Source organism: Herpailurus yagouaroundi, unplaced genomic scaffold (assembly GCF_014898765.1).
Source record: "Herpailurus yagouaroundi ecotype Mexico unplaced genomic scaffold, PumYag 162, whole genome shotgun sequence".
Taxonomy (NCBI): Eukaryota; Metazoa; Chordata; class Mammalia; order Carnivora; family Felidae; genus Herpailurus; species Herpailurus yagouaroundi.
In genome coordinates this window covers 28,693,158-28,717,079 of record NW_024412403.1, presented here as the reverse complement: position 1 = coordinate 28,717,079, position 23,922 = coordinate 28,693,158, and the positions used below count along the sequence as shown (strand labels likewise).

The window sequence follows — 23,922 nt, the reverse complement described above, 5'->3', positions numbered from 1 at the left end:
GTAGTCTTCCCTTCACTTTGATAACAGACATGTCTTGAAAAACAGAGCTGGTCCGGGAGCCAAAAGACTAGAAATGATCTTGCTTCTAACATTTGATTTGTGTGTCTCTTTGGCCTCAGGTTTGTCATCTGTAAAACTGGAAGATAATACTCACCCCAGCTAGGGAGTTAGTACTCAGCATATGAAGGCCTTCAAAATCGTGCTTACTTTCTGGTTTTAGCTTTCTCTCCTCCACTCCCCCACTGTCGCCTATTGACCTTGCTACTGTGAACCTCAGTCACCTACTCCTTCCCCGCAAACCCTCCTCCCATCCCACGTGAAAAAACACTGCCTCCTTCCACATGCCCGTATCATGTGGTACTGCAGTGGTTCCCATTACCCCCAAAGACTGTGAGCCACTTGAGGTCAGTTATAACGTTGTATTCACCTTTATTCCACTCGCGCTCGGCTCAACCCCTGATATACTGTCAATAAATATTTGTCTAGTAAATGAATAAAGGAGAGTACGTATTGTGAAAGCAATTTGCAAACTGCAAAGCCATAAAGTATTCCTTATGTTACATATGGAAAGGTCTTAACGTTAAGTGCACGTTAACAAAACAATGAGGTGTGTAGAAACTGAGTAACGAACTCAAGATTATAATGACCCTTTGCAAATTTGACTACATGTTCAGGAGGTTTTAAAATGAAGGAGAAATGTTCCTAGCCTAAACCACAAGCAAAAGTCAAAACAAACCTAATGCTTTTGAGATACAGTTAAAAGAGAAACCCACCAGGATCCACTAGGAATAGAAGGTGATGTGAAGCACTTAGAAAAAGACGAGCAATATTGATATGCAGTCAGAAATGCTTAGCTAGTGCCACCGTCATAATATCATGGTTGTTAAGCACCCTCACAATGTAGAAGTGCAAAGTGTAGTAAGCCACAGAGTGGGGCCATTGCTATCAGTCTGTTGTTATGAAAGCTAACGTAACATGAGGATACACTTGCATACACCGCTAAGCATAAAATGCTGCGGTGGCCGGCAAGCCATCCAGAAGCTCAGACTAAGCCAGACCTACAGAAGGCTTTGTCCCATTTGGGGCTCTCTATTTTTTTTTTTAAGTGATTGAGAAAGTTGGAAACGAACCAGAGAAGAGAAACAAAAATAATTAGTGTTGGCAAATGGACCTATGGGGAACAAAAGGGAAAAGAACTTGGAATTATTTGAGCTGGACAAGAATTTGCTGCAGGGTGACCTCATAATCATTTTCAACTGATGAAAGGGTATTATAAGGATAATAGGTGTCAGAGATGCAGGGTTCAAATTAATTATTTTCCTCCTCACTTCCGGTTTTCAAACTTCCAGAACCAAACTGAGAACAACCACAATCAGGTAAGAATTCAAGGATAGAATCAGCTTTCCTACCTCAAACCCTCATGGTTTCTAGAGTTGGAGGATGTGACTTGGGGCTGAGACCCAAGTGTAGTTCTATTCCTTTGCTTACTTTCTTCTCCCCATTCGCCACGCTATTTCCACTACTCAGCTTCCTGTGAAGCTGGTTTTAACTCAAGGCCCAATCAAGGAATGCCTCGGGTCTACGAAGTAAGACCCTTACCCACAGACCCGAGGTGGTTTACAATCAACCTTGCATGTAGTTCAAGGGAAAGAGAGAACCAAGAGGTCAGGACAGACAAGAGAAATGATTTTGCCCTAATCTTACCAGTGAGAAAAACGGTAAAAATACAGAGAGGGATGAGAAGTGTCCTCCTTTAGCACTTCTTCTCAGAAAGGGAAGCTCGCGTGCTCTTCACCCCTTAGAAACAGTGGGGAGCTGAGTCACAGCACTGACCTTCCCCTTAAACAACAGGAGCCGGTGATGCCCATTTTCTTACTACATAGGCCAACTTACCAAAAGGCAGATTTCTTTTGTAATCAAGAATGCTGGATATTTCTGAGATAATGGCATAACTCTCTGAAGGAAAGTTTAAAATTTTTTCCGGAGAACTTCTGGCAATTGTAATCATTGGATCAACATTGTTCAAAGTGTATTTCCATGTAACGATGGTTCCACGGGATGTTAACAGGGATCACGTGAAAAAAAAACAAAAAAACAAAACACTATTCTGTGGTCAGATCTATGTGAGAAACACCAGGTTAAACCGAGTTAAATCATGTTCTATATTGAAGGTCGTAATAAAGCTTTTAATTTTATAATATTTATCGTGAATCTGCATGTTTTCCAGAATCTTTCTTTGTCTCCCTTTAAAAAATTTCTTTTTGGCAGAGTGTAGAGCTTGGCTTTTGTTTCATAAAATATGCTTTGGAGGACGTAGCCTTAGATAGTTTCATTAACTTAACGTGGAGACAGACAAAAAAAATTGGATCTCATCTACAAACCTCTTCTAGCTCTACTATTTCATGACTAAGTTTGGTGCAATGACTCATCTTATTACAAACTGTAATCACAACCTTTCACCAAGCTAAAACCTACAAGTGATTGGTGCAACTTTTTTAATGGAGATGAAACTCGGGCCGCATCTGGCTGACTACCTCTCTCTCATTGGGAGACAGTGCAGCCTTGTATCAACCTTGTGTACTGACAAAAACGTGGAAACACCTATAAACCCAATTCACTTACGAATGCTTTCTGCATTTATCTGCATTTAGCAGCAACGTGGCTGTTGCTCAGATGGTTAGAGTGGGTTATTAATGAGCCTAAGTTTAATATTGGACAGTGCTACTTTATTGCGTTGCCATTTACGGTTGTATGATGCCTTGACTTAGGAGGGGCCCAGCAAGAGTGAGGTGAAACAGGGAACATTCATGGTTGCTTTTTCATGCATGGCTTTCCCTACAGGAACACCACACCGCACTAGAGAAGAAAACATCTCCTCTTACAAGGAAAGGAAATTATTATTTCTTATAAGTTTATTTATTTATTTGTTTGTTTTGAGAGGGAGAGAGAAAACGACAAGGGGGCGGGAGGAGCAGAGAGAGAGAGAGAGAGAGAGAGAGAGAGAGAGAGAAAGAGAGAGAGAGAGAGAGAGGATCCCAAGCAGACTCTGCCTGATGCGGGGCTCAAACTCACAAACCGTGAGATCATGACCTGAGCCCAAATGAAGAGTCAGATGCTTAACCGACTGAGCCACTCAGGTGCCCAACGAAAGGGTATTATTAACCCAAAGGCCCTAGGGTATCTGTTGTTTTTGTTTTACATAAGAGCCTTGTGGCAATTTTCAGATTCTGAAAACATTCCCTTGAAAGTTTTCTGTTCTTATGGATAATGAAGTGGCATCTGAAACAACATACTCCATTCAGTGCTGTGCTTTGGCAGGAAGTGGCTGATAGAAATTGCTTCCATAGGCAGGGAAACCTGCTGAGGCTGCACTTGACAGGCGTGGAAGGAGGCCTCTCTCAGCTGCTTTCAGGGGTTTGCAGCTTGGTTGGTTAGTCCAGAGGATGGTAATTAAAAGATCCCTTCAAGGGAAAGAATCGCTTCAAGAAAAGCAAGATTTATGAATAAATTAGGAGAGCTTCACAATCCGGGTGCCGCGTGCTGCGCGGAGCTGGGAGTGCAGACCGTTGTGTGACTCACGGGCATACCTGAGTGCCTCTGAGAAAACCCAGAGTCTCATCTCCTTTCTCGTGCAGAGCTCCAAGTTTCTTAAACGTCGCTCCTCTGTCAGCATAAGTGTGTACCGTCTTTTACAAGAGAGCGCCGAGAATGAGAGAGCGTATTATATTTCCTGCTCTGACGTACTTGTTCTGGCTATACTGTTTGGAATCTGCCATTTAGACTGAAGATTTATCAGCCACTCTGTCAGCCCTGTCAGGAAGGAAGCCGGTATGAGGCCTACCTTCGATAAAGTGATGAGAATGAGGCATCTGATAGATAAATTAAAAGTCGAAAGAGGATCATGGGCATGGGCAAAGTCTGGCCACACATTGCTAGGAGCCAGGATAGCCAGGCCTGCGCTCTGAAGTTTGCCAGAGCAAACAGAGCTAAATATACACATATTTCTGTTGCCCACTAACCCTCAAGCTTTCACCTACTTTGCTGAGAAACTTAATGCTTTCAAACAAAGCTACAGACCTGAAGCAAAACCCACGTCTACAAACACTGAACCTTCCGCACAACTAGAATTCATCTGGTTACCAATGACCTGGAATAAATGAAAAGAACTGGGTCATGCACTGTCCTCACACAGCATTTTTTTTTTTTTTTTTTTCAAATAACCGCAGCAAAGAGCCCTCCCCACCCGCAAATAGCCCAGGCTGGGAATGTATCAAGGAAATATTCCCAGCTTATTGTAGGACTTTAGGGAAAGACAGTATTTTTTATGTTATACTACAAATAGATAGCTGGATAAATGAGAAATAAGCTGTTTCTTAAAAAGGAAATTAATCTTTTTCTTCTCCCAAAGGCTCATAATCCATTTGTAGCAATTGGTATATGGCAATATTCTCCAAAGCCAAGGAGAACATAAACCATTTTCATCCAAACAAGCTGTCTCAGTAGGAGGTTTTGGGGACTCTCAGAGAAAGAGTAAACATGGTTAAAGAGACAGCACTTGGCCAACTGTGCCATATGTAAGGAGAGATGAGGACAGAGGGTAATATCAGGAAAGACAAACACGAGGATCACAGGATCCTTGACGCTCTTCACATAACAATCATTGTGTTTTTTAATGGTTGTGTAAAATAAAGCCAGCCCAGAGATGGGCAAAGGAAATGAGTAGGCATTTTACAGATTACAGCATCTAAATGGCCAATAAATATAGGGGTAAAATATATTTTGTCGACCTAACTAGTGACCAGGGAGATGGAAAACAGAGTAACAGTGAGAGCGCACTGCTCACTCACCAAGTTGTAAATATGAACGGTTTCCATCCAGGTGCCCAATGGCTTGTGGGGAAGAAGACATCCTTATACATTCCTGTAGATGTTCCGGCTCTTTTTGGAAGCACTTTGGCAATATCTGTCCACATCAAAAATATCTCTGTGTAGACACACCCATACATTTTTCTGGCTCAACAATCCTACTTTGAGGCACTATTCTACAAAATAAAAGCACCAACGTATACACATGCCTACTGTGTCATTATTTGTGATAGCAACAAAACTGGAAACAATTCAAAGACTCATAAATAGGTGAAATAATTGAACAAATTGCAGGACATTCATACTGGGGTTTATAAAACAACCATTAAAAAGAAATGTATTAATTTTATCCCAGTTGCCGTTGATGGATTTCAGCAACAACGTGGCTAGTTAGGAAAAACAAGATGCAGTAAAGTATGTAGAATATGAGTCCATTTTGTAATAAAATATGTAATAGATTTGTATATGATTGGTTAGGAGAAAGATGCGGATGGAAGGAGGAAAGAAATGGAGTGGAGGTAAATAATGTATAAAAAATAAAGTTATTTCATTGAAATAAGTCAGATGAAGACTAGTACCTCACAATTTCACATATAAGTGGAATCTAAAAAATTAAAACAAATCCCAGATTCAAAGATACAGAGAACAGAGTAGTGGTTGCCAGAAGGAAAGGGGTTTGGGGGTGAAATGGGTGAAAGAAATCAAGAGATACAAATATCTAGTTATAGGGGCTCCTGGGTGGCTCAGTCGGTTAAGTGTCCAACTCTTGATTTCAGCTCAGGCTGTGATCCTGTGGTCATGAGATCAGGCTCTTCATTGGGCTCTGTGCTGGCAACATGGAGCCTGCTTGGGATTCTCTTTCTCTTTCTCTCTGCACCTCCCCACCTCTCTCAAAATAAACTGAGAAAAAACCCCCACAAATATCCAGTTATAAAATAAGTAAGTCACAGGGATGCAATGTACAGCATGGGGGATACAATCAATAGTGTTGTATTAACTTTGTATGGTGACAGAGGGTGACTAGATGGTCACTGCACTTACTATGATGATCAGTTTACAGTGCACAACAATGTTGAATCACAATGTTGCACATGTGATGGGGCACCTGGGTGGCTCAGTCGGTTAAGTGTCCAACTTCGGCTCAGGTCATGATCTCGTGGCTCATGAGTTTGAGCCCTGCATTGGGCTCTGTGCTGATAGCTCATAGCCTGGAGCCTGCTTCAGATTCTGTGTCCCCCTCTATCTCTCTGAACCTCCCCCACTCACACTCTGTCTGTCTCTCTCTCTCTCTCTCTCTCTCTCTCTCTCTCTCAAAAATAAACATTGAAAAAAATAAAAAAAAAACCAATGTTGCACACGTGAAACTAATAGAATATTGTTCATCAATTATATTTCAATACAAAATAAAGCTGTTCATGGAATTGAAAGAATCGTATTCTTATGACCATATTTAAATAATACCATATAGGAAGGTATCCACAAACAGATGTTATGTGATGGTCACTGAAATGTTAATGAGTCTCTGAGAGGGGGGACTTCAGGTAAATCTCTTTTCTATACACTTCTGTATTTCTTTTTGCAATGAGCATGTATTTTGTTTATCAGAAGAATGAACACAAATCTGTTCTGATTAGAATAACACTTTTACTCATAACCTCAGGATTGTTTCTAGAAAATGTTTCACACAGATGAGTGTGAATAGCGCAAGTGACCAATGAAGGCAATGGGAGAGAGGCTGGGGAGAGGAACATCTGAGCCAAAATGTACATTCTTTTTATTTCCTGCACTCTGGATCTATTCAAATCTCGTCTCCTGCCGAGGGATTCAGTGCAGAACTAAAATATGATGACTTACTTGGCAGCAGCAAAAAAAAGAGCATTTACTCAAATGCAATAAAGATAAGCAATAAGTTTCAGTGATGCATATAGTATGTTCTCTGCTCGCCTGCTTGTTCTTTCTTCTCTCAGCAGAAGTTCAACTGAAAATAAGCTCAAGCAGCAATTTGCCAAATTAGCCAGTCACCTCACTTGTGACCAAATCACAGAGAGATGCTGAACCCCAAGCTTTCACTTCCTGGAATATATGCAGTTTGAAGAGACTTCACTTAACAAGTAGAGGGGTAATCTAGCCATTTTGAGTTCTCTGGAAATGAGCCACAAAAATAGGAGTGCCTGGGTGGCTCAGTCTGTTGGGCTTCCAGCCATGACTCAGGTCACGATCCCACGGTTTGTGGGTTCGAGCCCCACATCGGGCTGTGTGCTGACAGCTCAGAGCCTGGAGCCTGCTTCGGATTTTGTGTCTCACTCTGTCTCTCTGCCCCACCCCTGCTTCTGGTCTGTCTCTCTCTCAAAAAATAAATAAATAAACATTAAAAAAAAGAAAAAAAGAAAGAATCTTTGTGCATGATACCTAAACACAATACCCAAGTTAGCTCTTCCCAAACTACCACCTCTCAAAAAAGGCGGTGTAAAAAAAAAAAAAAAAAAAAAAAGAGAGATACTTTTCTTCTTTTTCCTGCCCTTTCCCAATCTCAAAAGCAGGTAAAATAATAATTGCATGGTAAAATCCTGAAAAGTAAGCTGCAGGAAGAAATAAAAAGAAGAGAAGAGAACTTTGATAAAGCAGTGGCTAGATAATCAAGAATTTGATATATGATAGAGTCAACACTTAGCCACAGAGGCGAGGGGTATTTATTGTTTCTTTGTGTTTCCTTTCTTCCTCTGATTGGTCCCCATTGTCAGTGCTTGATACTATGAACAACTCTGAATCAGTCACTATGCACAGACATTACTGTGTGTAGTTGGGGGCCTTCTGATTGGCTAACATGAAGCAAATGTCAGCCCTCTGGAAGAACAGACCGCCATGTGAACCAGCCCATCAGGAAGATGGGCAGTTTCCCCTAAGAAACAAATAACTAGGCGAACCAGAGTAGTAGCTGTTGACTACATTGAGATGCTCTTGAGCAGTCATATCCTAGGTACTACCCTCATGTAACACCTTTTCTCTACCCTGTCTTTTAACCAGGGTTAAATTTTTGGCCAATACAAAATAATTGACTTTTTCCCTGAGGATCAAGAATGGAGATTTTATTCCATATATTCATCTTGAAAAATTATTTCTAGAGGTAACGCCTGGTTTTCTTGTTGGCTAGTGGTAACACTGTTATATGCTCTTAGAAAGGCTGACATTTTATTCTTTATAGTATGCTCTACTTTTGTATACTATTAGGAAAATCAAATCAAAATGTTACCAGTTATTGATTAAAATTATCCCATAAGGTATCTCTCCAAGCAAACACAAAAATGCCTTCTCTTCTTGGAAATTCACTTTAACAATTAAAACAGGTATCTTTTCCTGATGTCAAGCCACTCCCAGAAGGCCTATATCAGTTTTCTGTTGTGTAACAAATTGCCACAATCTTAACAGTTGAAAACAAAGCACACTTATTATCTCACGGTTGTGAAGGTCAACAGACATGTGAACACAGCTGGGCTCTCTGCTCAGAGTCTCCCAAGGCTCATATCAAGGCATTGGCCTGCCCAGGCTGTATTGTAGAGACATAGTAAGTCCAGGAAGGAATCCACTTCCAACCTCATTCAGGTTATTGGCAGGTCTTGTTCCTGTGGGTGTAGGACTGAGATTTCTTTTCTTTTCTTCGCTGGCTGTCCCCAGGGAGATGTTCTTTTTCCTGGAGAAGGCCCTGCATTCCTCCTGGGATGGCACCCTCCACCTCAAAGCCAGCAACGGGGCACTGAGTCCTTCTCATGCTTTAAATTTCTATGGTGTCCCTCTCAGCCACCATTTGGAGAAAGCTCTCTGCTTTCACGACCGCATGGATAATCTCCCTTTCTTAAAGTCAGCTCTCCCATATAACATAACATATAATCACAGAAGTGATAGCTCATCAAATTCATGGTTTCTGGAGATTAAGAATAAGGTAGGACATCTCTGGAGACAGTCTGAGAAATTGTGCCTACCACCTTGCCTCAAGCCAACATTTTATTCAGTGCTTGTTGTGTGCTCAACAGGCGCTGTGCTGAGTGCTTCATATGGATTATGTTTACGCTATCTCTATGAGTTAGGAACTATTGTCAGCTCCATTTTTGGGTAAGAAAACAGACTCAGGCAGCTAAATTCCCAGCCGAAGGTGGCCAGCCAGCAAAAGGTGATGCCAGCATATGAACCCAGGCCTGATTGTGGTTGTATTCTTAACCACTTCCCTAGTTGATCTATATAGCTGCTCTCCCGACAGTAACCTTTTGAAATAATAAGTGATAAACTTATCTAAAAATATTAAAGTGCTATCATTTTATTTAGTTAGTATTTGTATTATTAGTTTTAGCTACATTAGTTCATATGGCTTAGTGTATCACAGACACTTAAGTGTGTTGTAAACCTAAAGAAAATATTTTAATTTTCAATAGTAAGTTTAAAATTTACTTTATTTAGGGGCACCTGGGTGGCTCAGTCGGTTAAACGTCCGACTTCGGCTCAGGTCACGACCTCGCGGTCCGTGAGTTCGAGCCCCGCGTCAGGCTCTGTGCTGATGGCTCAGAGCCTGGAGCCTGCTTCCGATTCTGTGTCTCCCTCTCTCTCTGCCCCTCCCTCATGTTCTGTCTCTCTCTGTCTCAAAAATAAATAAAATTTACTTTATTTAAAACACAAAAAAGGAGCTATTGTCATTTTCATGACAAGCATTTTGAATTGCATCTGGTAGAAATGGTCATTTGCACCCAGCCAAAATCGCAATGGCCAGACTATCTTTCTATGTGCATTATTACTAAAGGCGCCACTTCAGACTTCTGGGTAGACCATTCAGAGCAAAGGGGTACCTCTGGGTGCATCAATTAGAAAAAAACCACTGTCTCCTGGGCTGACACTTGGGGAATGAAATCTGGATAGGCTTTCATTGGCACCCACACCCTTGACAGGTTCCCCCGCCCGTGCACTGCCCAGACAACACTGGCTGAAGCCCACTCTGAGCTATGCACGTTCCCCAAGACCCACCTTGTAAACAGCAGGGCTCATTTACAAAACTGCTACGCACATTATGCACTCTCTTGCCGTGGGCCTAAGCTGCTGGCCTGTGCAGGATCAAGTGTCTTTCCAGGGCCTTCCATCAGATCAAATACGGAGGAGACTGGCCCAAGATACCAGTGGAAATGTCTGACATATTACATAGTAGCTAAAGAAAGGAATTTTATGGGTATCAATTTAGAGAGACTTTTGCACCATTTCTTTGGGTTTAACATTTCACATGAATCTTTCCCATTTTATGATTTAAGTACAAAGACACAGAGAGGGAAAAAAGTCAGAAAAATAATCTTTTGGGTATTTCTAAATTGCCCAGTTTCCTTTTTATAACGAAGCCTAATAATTAAAACCTGCAAGACAGAAATAAAGGATATACTGTGTCTCCAAGTCAACAATTCTAAACATTGTCATTCAAAAGTTGGGTTGTTTCTTTGCATTTAATGTAGAATTTATGAATTCCCATAAACCATTCATATTTCACTTAGCACTCTCTTGAGCCTTTTGAGTACTCAAACATTTGTTTTAATGCAGCACATTAGTGTCAGGATTTCCAAAGTAAGTGGCTGAATTACTCATTGTCTTGAAAGGAAATAATATTTGTTTTCACTTTTATGGCATAAGCAGTAACAACAAAAACAAAAGCCAAACCCAAACCAAAACTTAAAAAAGTCATTGCCTCAGAAAACACATCTCTTTTTTTCCAACACCCACAGTTTGCGACTTTCATTTGCGGTGTTTTGCTTCAAATCTCAAACTCCACTGTAATAGTCAAACGTTTGGAAGATGAGTCCCCAAGGGCCTGGGTCAAAGTCCGGGCTGACAGATTGGTACTGTTGCCCACAGGGCAGCAATAAAAACTCAGTGACTTGTTATAACATCCAGTACTTAAACATCTTTAAAGGTGTGATATATTTGTTCAAGGTAAATCTTTTTCCAAATTAAACTTTCATTTCGTGACACAAAACATTTTCAACTTGATTCCTAAATTCTATTTATTTTGGAAGTCCTCTCTAGAAGCAAGCTGTTCATTATTTCTCTTTTGATTAAAAAACAACTAAAAAACCCCCACCATAGTGCTCACCATAGATGACACCATCAACCAAAGCTATTTCACTTCTTTATCATGAAACAGATCCAACATTGAAACAATACCAAAGGGGCGCCTGGGTGGGTCAGTCAGTTAAACGTCTGACAATTTCAGCTCAGGTTATGATCTCGCAGTTGGTGAGCTTGAGCCCCACATCTGCTTCTGTGCTGATGGTGTGGATCCTGCTTGGAATTCTCTCCCCTCCCCCCCCGGGCGCCCCTTCCACATTTGTGCACGCTCTTTCTCTCAAAATAAGTAAACTTAAAAAAAAAAATAAAACAATACCAAAAATCCATTCACTGAAACAGAAGACAACACCATATCATTCTAAGGTGGAGAAGCACAAATTTAATTAATCAAAACCTTAGTTGGGAGAAGTTTGTATCCTACACTTGACAAATAAAACAAACTATAATCATGGATTTATTTTTTAAGCCCCTCCACAGAAGTCATATAAGTCTTTTACTGTGATCAGTCCATAGTGAGATTAATCTTCTGCACCTTCTTCATTTGCTGCAGTGCATGTTCAATAAATATTGATGTTCAGAATACTGATGCAAAAGTACTGCCAGCTAAGCACCATCAAAGGAAGGCTCAAGGATCCATGAGTCCAGAGAGTAAATAAAGTAGAATAACTCATTATATTAGCATCTACTTGATTAAGGGGTCTAATTCTTTGATTGTTCTCCTTCAGAACAGGTGAAGTGGAGATTGTACACATTTCCAGATGAAAAACATCCAGACCAAAAGCCAGGGGATTCATCCAGATTAAATACCTATACTGATTTAATTAATCAACGAAATGCCAAATATCCATATTGTAGTATGAGTGGTTTCAGGCTAGGTCTTTGGGTTTAAGATGCATTCTGTGTTCTTCCTTGGCCTCTGAAAGATAGCAGGTAGTGGAAAGTGGGCAAATACAACTTTTCTTCTTTTCCTAGCAAGATGTTTCTTTCCTGTTTTCATCTTAGAATCTGTTTTAGGAAACTTTATGCATTATATTTTCTAAGGCTAAAGCAAATGGCTACATTCTATTTTTATTGTTTAATGTTTATTTATTTTTGAGAGAGAGACACACAGAGTGTGAGCAGGAGAAGGGGAGAGGGAGGTAGATAGAGTCTGAAGCAGACTCCAGGCTCTGAGCTGTCAGCACAGAGCCCGACGCGGGGCTTGAACTCACAGACTGTGAGATCATGACCTGAGCTGAAGTTGGACGCTTAACCGATTAAGCCAACCAGGTGCCCTGGCTGCATTCTATTTTTTGACAGCTTTTGGTTTTCATACTGTAATTGACAAAAAAAAGAAAAAAAAAAAAAAAAAAAAAAAAAAAGCAAAGAAAGATGTTAAACTACAACCCAAGTAGAAGTTTCCCTCTAGTATCTGAATAACTCAAGAGTGAATGCCAGCGAGCCCCTGGTTCCCAGTCCTAGCCCAACGTCATATGTTCTTTAGTTCTGTGAACTTGAGTTAACATAGCATTATGCAAGGTTATCATTGTTCCTATGGATATGTTTATATATTTTTTTTGTTTGTTTGTCTATTTATTTGTTTGTTTATCACTGTTTTAAAAATTCACAAGTTGGGGAGCCTGGGTGCCTCAGTCAGTTAAGTATCCAACTCTTGATTTTGGCTCAGGTCATGATCCCATGGTTTGTGGGTTCCAGCCCTGCGTCAGGCTCCACTTTGGCAATGCAGATCCTGCTTGAGATTCTCTCTCCCTCTCTCTCCCTCAATCAAATTAAATATATGAGCTTTAAAAAAATTAAAAATCCACAAGTTATTTTATTTTGTGACCAAAAAAATTATACTCTAGAAAGGAAATCGGTAAGTTGGTTTGAAATTCTCAGAGGGGAAAAAAATGTGATATGAAATTGAGTTGTGATTTGAAAAAGTGTCAGGTAGCATGCACTGAAGCTAATTAATGAACCAACAGATAGACCAGGTTCTAAAATGAGTAGGTGAATGTTTTTAAACAGCAAAAAGATTATGTTGAATAGAAACCGGACTTAAGTAGATAGCTTAAAAATTTTTTTTTTAATTTTATTAAATTTATTTATTTATTTTTAGAGAGAGAGAGAGAGAGAGAGAGAGAGAGAGAACATGTGTGCATGCATGAGCAGGTGAGGAGCAGAGAGAGAGAATCCCAAGCAGGCTCCATACTATCAGTGAAGAGCCTGATTGGGGCTCCATCTCATGACCTGAGAGATAATGACCTGAGTTGAGATCAAGAGTTGGATGCTTAACTGACTGAGCCATCCAGGAGCCCATCCTTGTTTTTTTCTTTTTTTTGTTTCGTTTTAAGCATGGGAAGTAGAACATTAAATTTAAAAAAGATATAACTGGCAGCAAGAAGAATGCTACTGAAAAATTTATTGAAAAGTTGACTTAGATAATACATGGTGATTTCAGTAATCTAAAGGAATTTGTTGTAAAAAAAAAAAAAACAACAACAAAAAAACAAGGAATATGGCAATCACGGTTTTTAGCTTTTGAAGCCAAACCATTTTATTTTCAAGAGAGATCTCACTAAAGTACTATTCTCTGTTTCATATAGCACATAAATGCCCAAAGAGTGAAATAAAAGAAAAAACATGTATTAAGAGTATGTAGTAATGCAAAATGCAAGTTTGAATTTTGTTTTGAGAGTTTACAAGTCCAGGCTAATTAGGTACTTCAATGTTAGTTCCAGAAGGGGGATACTACTGATAAGGAAGAAACTTAACTAGAGTCATCATGCCGAGCTGCCTGTCTTAATGATACAGAAATCAACCATATTAAACATATCATTTAAAAAGAAAGTTTTCCTATGTCAACTATCAGTCCTGGAGGCTAAAACTTGTTAATTCCATCTAGTGTTAGAAAAATGTTGAGAAATCTACAAAGTGTGACAGCAGCCTCCTTTGCATACTATCACTTCCTTCTTTATTCCTGTTGTCGCGCGCAATGTCAATGGACAGTGCTGATGCTGCCACTGACTATGACAAATGGAACACAGCCCATTTATCTGGGATGATCCCTTCTCGTTAAGGATCTTTTATATCAGGGATAAGTAATGGTAAATAGGAAAGGAGACCAGACCACCCCAAAGATGGCCAAGGAGCTTAGACCTCAGCTTTGAGCCCGACTGCTAGACAGAAGAGCTGTGGATTTTGGAAAGTTGTTAAAACTATAGTTTGCCTGTCTCTAAAGTGGGTATAATGATAGTATATGCCCTTAGGGTTAATGAGAGGACTAAATATATTAAGATATGAAAGCTCTTAGCAAAGCACCAGTCATGCTGTGTTATACATATTACCTATTATTATTGTTACCATTATTATTATAAGAATTTGAGAAAGCCATTATGAAAAATAGAATATAATATTCTATCCATATTAAATGATAGGTAATAGTATAACCTTTTATATCAGCTCCCTACAATGCAATAATGACAACATTCATTATGGATGAATTCCAACAAAACTAAGAATTCAAAACCAATGCAAATAGATGTTTTCTCTAATTAGAAATTTCTCTTTCTCATGATGTTGATACTAGCTATCCCTCATTTATTCACTCAGCAAATATGTGTTAATCACCTAATGTATGCCAAGCATTAGGCTAGACAGGGAATATCATAATGAACAAACTACCTGAAAGAATGGACCCCTTTCTCAGCTGACAGGTAATATTTACCATGGAGAACATGGTTCATGGTATTAAATATGTCTAGATTTCTATAATATGGATCTGGGGTAAATGTAAACATGTAAGTGCCTGGATACTGAAAACTGAAGGTACCTGAAAGTGGGAAAGGATGTCACTTAGGGAGGTAGGAGGAGGCTGAAAGCGGACTTCATTATTTCAAAAATGTGCTGAGACCTGTACCACAGAGAGGGGTAAACTTCTCCTTTTCTGTTCTCTCTTCTCTTTTAAAAATTTTTTTCAATTAAATTAATTTTATTTTATTTATTTGGGAGGCCGGGAGAGAGGCAGTGAGAAAGAGAGAAGCCCAAGCAGGCTCTACATGGTCAATGAAGGGTTTGAACTCACAAACTGAGATCATGACCTGAGCCACAATTAAGAGTCTGATGCTTAACTGACTGAGCCACCTGGCCTCTTTCTTCTCTTTTGTTATTCACCCTGGAAATCTTTTGTGACAATGATTCCTATGGTTCTGGACTAAACAGATGGACCATATAGGCATACAGAGAATCCCTGAGAGTTCTAACTATGATGTAGAACTTTATTTCTATTAAGAGTGTTAATGCTTTAGACAACCTACTTGCAAGTAAAATTTTTTGGAGCACAATCCTTTTGTCTATTGGAGCCTGTGTTTTTATTACTGTTGTGATAATTTTCTGGTTCTGATAATGAGTGTCATGAATGCAGGAGAATAAATATTGTTGTTTTCATTTTCTTTATCTGTCCTACACTCATTTTTTTTTTCCTTGTATAGTTATTACATAGGTTAAAGATGTTAACTTTATTTTCAACAGTGAAATCCAAAATGACTTCAGGGAGAACAAAAGGGACAGATGGGTGGTTTATACTTGAAAAGAGATTAATTTGCATGGTTTAAAATTGAGTGAAGAGATTTGCACCTAAACAAAATGAGAAAATAAAAGAGTGGAACATGGTCTTTTCCTTTCTCCATAATTTGCTACCACTATGGGTCAGTGCATGGCAATATTTTCAAATACAATCCTTGTCTCATTCAAAAGAAAAATGCCAGGTGAGAAATGAAACACAAAATTCAATTTGTTATTCTGGGCAAAAAAAGTTTTCTGGACAATTCTAATTAGCAAATTTGCTTTGATTTTTTTTCTTTCCTATATTAATGAACAATGTTGTGATTCTACAGTTTGTCTTTACCTGTTTCTACCACTCTCTGAAATGATAACTCAAATTACTGACAACAAAAACACTGTGTCGTTTCTGTAAACAAACCAAATAAACATCACAAAGCGCTCAATTCATGATGCTAAAATAACGATGTCTGACGAAGCAGCAGTACTTAATGGCCATTGTCTTCTAGCTACACTGAACGAAAGCACCAACGTAGTAAAATCAAGCTGTCTTACATAAGAACCTATCTTAGAAGTTCTTAGTATTTTCCTGGTGCCCTTTGGCATTTTGGTTTCTGCCAGTAGCTCTATCCTCACCATATAGCTCTGAACTAATTTCGTGAAAGACGCTGAGCTCTCATAGATGTCTTTTTGTGTACGTGCTTCCAAAACACACATATTATCATTGCAAAATTTTGTATGTCCAGATGTCTCTTACACTTTCCCTTTGATTATAGCTTAAGGGTTGGGAAACTTGCAGAAATGAGGTGCCACGCTCCAATCACCATCCCTGTTCTTCTGGTGTCTGAGGGGGAGAGAGTGACAGCAAGCTGAACTAGACAACCAGTCTGTTCAAACATACCTGCTTTTCTAGAGATCTATGCGTGCTCGTCACCCTAATCAATGGAGTCAGAGATTCTTTCCTCCTAAAAGCTGACGTGAACACTTAAGAATTGAGATTTGGTGGGAAGGGAAGGAGGGACAAGTGTGTGTGTACGCGCGCGTGCGTACGTGGGTGGGTGTGTGTGCGTGCATGTATTTGTGTGCGTGCACGCCGCACTAGAGGTGTTTAATAGCTAGAAGATGGTGTTAAGGTATGAGATCATTTGAGTCGAGAGAAAGTATGTACCTGATGATAGGAGATGGGCCGAGAAAAGAGGTATAGAGTGCCAGTGACCAGTTATACCCTTGATCCAAGCCCTAGGGCCAGTAACAACTTTGAGAGCCACTGAAAGAAGGCGTATCCTCCTCATCAGAATTGTTCTAACATATTTTTTTGGGAATATACCCCAGAGGGTATGGAATATGAATAGAAACCGTGTTTTGCCATTGCCAAATAAAATAGCTAAAATGCTCTTCTTGACAAGATGGAAATAATCAAATAATCACATTTGATTGGTTCTAAATGAACCGACTGTTTTGCATGGTGTACATTAATATTTATAATCTATGGTACCAGACATCTGTATAAAATGTGATGAACTACTTATTAGCTATGTACTGACTTTCCCCATGATCTCATCTTCATGCTCGGACTGAAATTCTCCAGCTGTGACTTACAGAAATGCTTGCTCATGTGCTGTGTCACTCTCGCTCCTTGTTTTCCACAAGTATTGACTAAGCACCTACGGCGTTTTAAGGCAGATAGTCAGTACTAAAGATACAGTAATGAACCGGGTGCATTTTAAAAATTTATAGTCTGTGGAAGGCAGGTATTAAACCGATGTTACACTGATGGAATTATTCAGTAGTCATTTTGTCGGGCCCAAAGAAACAAATTTGAAGTGCTGTAAGAACATGGAACATTGGGAGATAAACCTAGTCTGGGGAGCCAAGGAAGACCTTCCTGGCAGGGGTCAGAGGGTGAGGTGGGGCACTAATGGTCTCAGGGGAGGGTAACTTGGTTGAAGATCGTGATGCATTAAAAAAAAAAAAAAAAACTTTTAATTTTAAAATAATTATAGACTACACGAAGTTGCAAAAGAGGACATAAAGTACTCTGAGCCTTCCACCAGTCTCCCACAATGGGGATATCTGGTACGACTGTAGTATAATGTCAAACCAGAAAATTGACATTGGTATTAACTACACTACAGTCCTTCCTTACTCAGTTTTCACCAATTTTTTTACATGTGGTAATGTATATGGGTGTATAGCTTTATGTGATTTGCCCCCATATAAAGATTTGTGTGACCACCACCACAACCGGTGTGGAAGTGCTCTATCATCACAAGGATTCTCCCCTATACTTTCCCTTTACAGCCTTACCAATGCCTCACCCTTGTCTCTGTTCCCTGGTAACCACTAATCTGTCTTCTCTATAATTGTCTCATTTTGAGACTGTTATACAAATGGAAATCTGTATGTATGCAATCTTTTTGAGATGGGCTTTTTTCACTAGTCATGATGCCCTTAAGACCATCCAAGTTGTTGTGTGTACCAATAGTTTGTTCCTTTTAATTGCTGAATAGTATTCCATTGAATGGATGTATCAGAGTTCGCTTAGCTGTGAATTCACTGAAGAACATTCAGGTTACTTTCAGTTTAGGGCTGTTATAAATGAAGCCTCTATGAACATTTGTGTATCCTACTGCATTTTGAGGAATGAGAAAAAGGCTGTCATGCCTCTATCACAAAATGGGGCCTGTTAGGAACCCAATTATGCAAAGCCACAAATCCTTTCTGGACATGGTCTATGAAAGTACAAAAATGAATGAATAAATAAGTGGAGGAAACTGAATGTAAACCCAGAGTGTTTTTAGGACTCTGACTTTTGGTGGTAGATCAGATATCCAGATGGTTGATTTGTATTTTCCATATTTTTAAATCTAATTGTTTGAACATAATGAAGTGGTCAGATTTGAATACTAGTTTACAGATGGATGGGGTGTACTCTATACTTGAGATAGCTAATTAAGACATAATCTCTAAAAACAGGCTTATAAAAACTTCTCTTCCCTCTGTTCACTGAGGAAAAAAAAAACCTTATATTTAGCAAAAGAAGTTTTATTGGAAGCACCAAATTGAAAACTGTCAGCTCAGATTCTGTAACCTAAGGAGGATTCTGCCTAGTGGTATGTTGACTAAGAATGTAGAAAAACAAATTGAAAAAGCTCAAGTATACTGAGTTTTCTTTAAACCAGCAGGTGTAGCATAATGGGTTGTGAGAATTATGATCAAACCAAAGGTCTGCAGAGAGCGGATGTTCTCCTGCCAGAGGAAATATGGTTTTGAAAATTAAAAATGTTACCTGCTTCATTGGCATTCACTTTCTTGATAATATTTAATTCAGTAAGTTTGAGGGAGGAGGTAGGTACCACTCAAAGGTTTGAGTTCCACTTAATGTGAGATGAAGGAGAAAATCACCAAGGAGGTTTTAGAATCAAATTGGCCCTATCCAACTTAATGTAGTTTGTCAAAACAGTTGTTTCTAGCAGATGTTTTGCTCATCTGAACCCCTGGGTCTCTGCCTGATGATTTCCTATCCCTATATTGCAACTTTGTCTCCTCTTTGCCAACCTGAATTCTACCAGTCCTTTCACAGTATAGTCTAAGCTCATCCTCTGAAACCTGCATTGAAATGATATCTTCCCTCACTGGTTTCCTGCTGAAGTTCCAGGATCACACGGGTTTATACTTAATGGCTGTCAAATCATTGCATGTCTTAGTCGCATATGCCCAACCAAATTAATCCATTTAAATATAAAAGCAAAATAACAAAATGTAAAGTTTGGAAAACGGGAAGGAGGGTGGAATAGGAAGATGTATAATATTATTACTCAGACAGTCCCTTTCAAAAGTCTTTTGATGTAATGGGGATGCTCAATGTTTGGAAGGGTGAAGTGAAACAAACATGCTAATACATTCTTGATAGGTATTTTAATTGGAATTAGTCTTTCAGGAAAGCCATTTGAGCACTTAAAAAATTTTATGTCCATGGACCCAAGAAACCCACTTCTATGAATGTTTGCTAAGATAATCATTAGGGATATAGACAAAACAGTTACATATAATATTATTCTTGGCAGTAATGTGATATAGAAACATGGAAATAACCTAAAAGGGAATTGCAAATTAAAAATGTCTTTGCAAACATTAAAAAAATAATCTAATGTTTATTTATTTTTGAGAAAGAGAGAGAGAGAGAGAGAGAGAGAGGCAGACTGCAAGTGGGAGAGGGGTAGGGACAGAGGGAGACACAGAATCTGGAGGCAGGCTCCAGGCTCCAAGCTGTCAGCACAGAGCCCGATGTGGGGCTGGCACCCATGAACTGTGAGATCATGACCTGAGCTGAAGTCGGTCGCTTAAGCGACTGAGCCTCCCAGGAGCCCCTAAAATTAAGTAGTTGAAGAACATTTAATGATTTGAGAAAATGCTCATGTTGTAATAAAAAATGGGAATACAGAGGACACAGAACATTATGTACCATGTTCAAATCAGCCCTAATCAGACCTTTCTTTCTCCTCGTGTCTGCCTTCTTTCAGCATTTTGCAATAAATATTTTGCATCTGGGAAGACTAGGGATTGCTTTGGAAATTCATATCCTGGTTTCCAAATCTAACATGCATCACTGATTAATTCCAAATAATTGGAACAAAAATACATTTAACACTAAACACATGAAATCTAAAAACTAAAGAGAACAGAAGCTAATCTGTCAGATATTCATTATGCCTGTCAGATATTACTGGGCTAGTTAGAAGAGACTACCATTGATTAAATGAAGAAGCAACGAGTTTTATTGTACCATGGTCTACATTGTATGTAAAGTCACATTATACATTATACTTGCATGTTGCCTTGGAAATAATACTGCACCTGTAGTGGAGTCTTAGTTTAGCTCTTGCTCTGTGTAGACATAGTTGTGTGTGACAATGGAAAGATTTTTCTTTCTGGATCTTGGTCTCCTCATCTGTGAAATGAATGTTTGTCATTTCCCAAAGGGAGTATGTGTGTGTGTGTGTGGTGAAGTTAATAAGATGAAAGTTTTCAATAACAGATGAGAAATTTGAAGTGTATCACCTCTAATGACTCAAACATTTTTGACTGTGTGATTTCAAGCTATATATTTGCCTCCTGCTATATTGTTTATCTCTTTGTAACCGGTGGCATTTCTTCTACTGAATTCCTTCCAGGTGCCTTAATGAGCACAAATACTTGTGGAAAGATGAAGTGCTATCACACTGGCAAAGGTATAAACGTTTGAAAATACCCAGTGTTGTAAAGGGTGTGAGGAAACAGGCATTGTCGAATTCTGTGGTTGGAAATGTAGATTGATTTTGGAGGGCAGTTAGGCAAATTTAAAATGTATATACCCTCCGGTTAGCCATTCTACTGCTAAGAAGATCCTACAATTACACTTGTAAATGTAGAAAGATTAATATAGAAGGATTTTTTTTGAAACATTCTTTATAATGGAGAAAAATACATATGACTCAAAATGAGTACTGGATATATAAAGCATGGTGCAGCCATACAATGGAAAACTACCTAGCCATTCAAAAGAATGTGTTGGATCTGTATGTCCTGAAATGAAAAGATGTGTAAGACATTATAGTAATTGAAAATAGCAAATTGAAGAGAAATCTGTACAGTGTGACCTGTTGTAAAAAGAAATCTGTGTTTTCATAGATTTGAATGGAAAAATTTGGGGAGGTTGATAAGAGATTGTTAGGAGCAGTTGCCTCTAGGGAACGGGCTTGGAGGCTATGTTTTGTTCTTATGTGCTGCATAAATCATTTTCCATGAATATGCATTGTTCCTATAATAATAGAAGAGCAATTTTCACTCACAAGATAATAAAGAAATCAACAAAGCTGCAATGATCATTGTTGTGTTAGATCTACTTCTCTCTTTTACACTATTTTATTTGGGGAGACTCTCAGAAATGTACTACTAGCTCATTGGATACAAAAAGTTACACATCAGATTGTTTTCCAAAGATTTGTGCCAGTTTAAGATACTACCAGCACCATACAAGAGTAACAGAGTAATAGTTTTGCTAGTATCATCTGTAAAACATTTGTTTTTTAAATTTAAAATGCAAATTTAAAATTTAATTATTACTTTAATTTATTGCCATTTTGTACTACACCTTTTCTGGTTTATTTTATTGCTGATAATTTATGCTAAGGAAGAATCTTAAATACAAACAATAACAGCAACAAACAAAACGTTATGACAATTTTTATTCTAGAAATATCTGTAGTAGTGAAAACTTAGTAACGACTTAAAATCCATGAGAAACAGCTAATTATGGTGGACCACTTCATACCAAGGAATAGTTTTTAACCATATATGACAATAATATAACAACGCAGAAGTAGGTTATACTTACAATGTTTGGAAATGAAAAAGCTAACATATATAATTACTAAGTTATTGGAACTCCATAAGGATTATATATCCATTCATAGAATAAACAAAGGAAGGAAAGTCATTAAAATGGTAAATTGGGATAAATTTCATTAAATGGTAACAGAGGACATTTTATTCTCTTTAGTATTTGCTAACTTTTTTCTTTAATTAGTACATATGTATATATTTTTTAAAACTCGGGAAATTACTTGACAGAGTTATTTTTAGAATTAAATTAAGAAGAGACTATGTGAGCGTCTATTGGCACAGGGTCAAAGTTGGTACTCAATAAAGGTTAATGTTCCTTCCATACCTGCTGCTACAAAATAGATAATTATACATTCTATGCTTTTATATGTTGGGGAAACCAAAATTTTCTGTCTTAAAAGTGAAGATACACTCCTGTTATTGCCTTCCTATCCTCTTTTCTCAGCCATAATGGTAATTTTATACACAACTACAATGAAATAAAACAAAACAAAACAAACAAAAAGCAAAAACAAAAAAACCCCACAAAACTTCTCCAAAGAATGCAGAAAAATGCAAGGTAGAGTATGTATTGCTCCAGAAAACTTGCAAGGTATAAAAAAAGAGAAAAGTTTATGTTGACAGTCCCTCCATAGGTGAGGAGGAAATCAATGATCTGGATACCTACTATTTTGATAGATGAATGAAAACACAATTTCTCTTTCCTCAATAAAAGGCATGGGAAGTGACATTTGAGTGAATGCCATATACTGACCCATGAAATTGAGAATTGTATCAAAAATTGTTAAGACCAAACTAGCTTCAATTTTGTATTTATTTATCAAAATTAGCAACAGAGGTATTAAGAGTTTGTCTAATATTAAAATTATTTTGACTCAGAAATTTGCAGTTATTTCTCTAAAATATGTAAGCAGTGAATCATGGGAATCTACCCCCAAAACTGAGACACACTGTATACACTACATGTTAGCCAACTTGGCAATAAATTATATTAAAAAAAATAAAAACATTAAAAAAAGATTTAAAAAAATAAAAAAATAAGCAGAACTGCAACATGAAGCAAAAAATTGTATTTGGGAGTAGGACTGAAGATAGGAAGACTTGGAGGGGGGCTGTTGAATAGGGACAGCGCTTCCAAATATATATGACAATGAAAGAAATTGATGAGCAGTGAGATAAAGTCTGAAGCGCTTCATCTACAATATAGTTAACTTGTCTAGGAAAAATCAAGGGATAGCCTATCTGAATCCATGCATATTCCCTTTGTTGAGAAGTTGATATAGAAAATCTGAAACTTGCCATTACGATTTAAGGGATGATTGAGCTCTAAAAAGATGCACCACAACATCAACCAACTACACACTCCATATATTTTCTTTAATTCATTAGCAGTAAACCATTTGTGGCATAAGCACTTCTTCCCGTGTTCCAAATGCCCACACCGCTTTCTTTACCTTGTTTCTATCATTTTGTATACAGTATGCAAATGTACTAAAATTGAAATATGGCTTAGCAATTTGTAACACTATAAAACCCTAAAATATAAAATATGACTGCTAAATATTTTGATTTAATGGGCCTGGTGTTGTACTACATATTTATTTTAACTCACTCTTAAAATGTCAAATGAAACTCAAAAATCTGTTTTAGTTCCAAAATGTAGAACTATTAATTTTATGGCCTAATATCTGATTCAATTTAACTACGCTTCTAAGAGTGTATAGGTTCCAAGCATTAGACGGACTGACTGTTTAATTCCATCATTTTAAGTGCAATTGAGCCCCATCTTGCCAAATATGATAATATCCTGGGGGAGGGACGGGGGAGGACTGAAACAATAGATGTTTGAAGGCTCTGTGCATTTATCTCCTCTGCTTAGGAGGTTAACCAAAACATGTTAACACCTCCAGTATCCACATTCTGGGTTAGATAATACCCAAGGAAAAAGGAGTTTTCAGGGATTTCTTTTGTCCTGATAAAACCATATAAGTGTCAATAGACTTCCAGAATTAAAAAGAATGCCTGCACAACCAGGGATAGGCTG

General features: G+C 38.3%; 1 long non-coding RNA gene across 1 annotated transcript; it reads left to right on the top strand.

Moving 5' to 3' along the window:
• The first annotated feature begins 1,293 nt into the window (after nucleotides 1-1,293).
• On the top strand, nucleotides 1,294-5,073 carry LOC121035756 (uncharacterized). Its single transcript, XR_005793050.1, has 2 exons — nucleotides 1,294-1,376; nucleotides 4,879-5,073. It is a non-coding gene; the product is annotated as an uncharacterized LOC121035756 (long non-coding RNA).
• The last annotated feature ends 18,849 nt before the right edge of the window (nucleotides 5,074-23,922 follow it).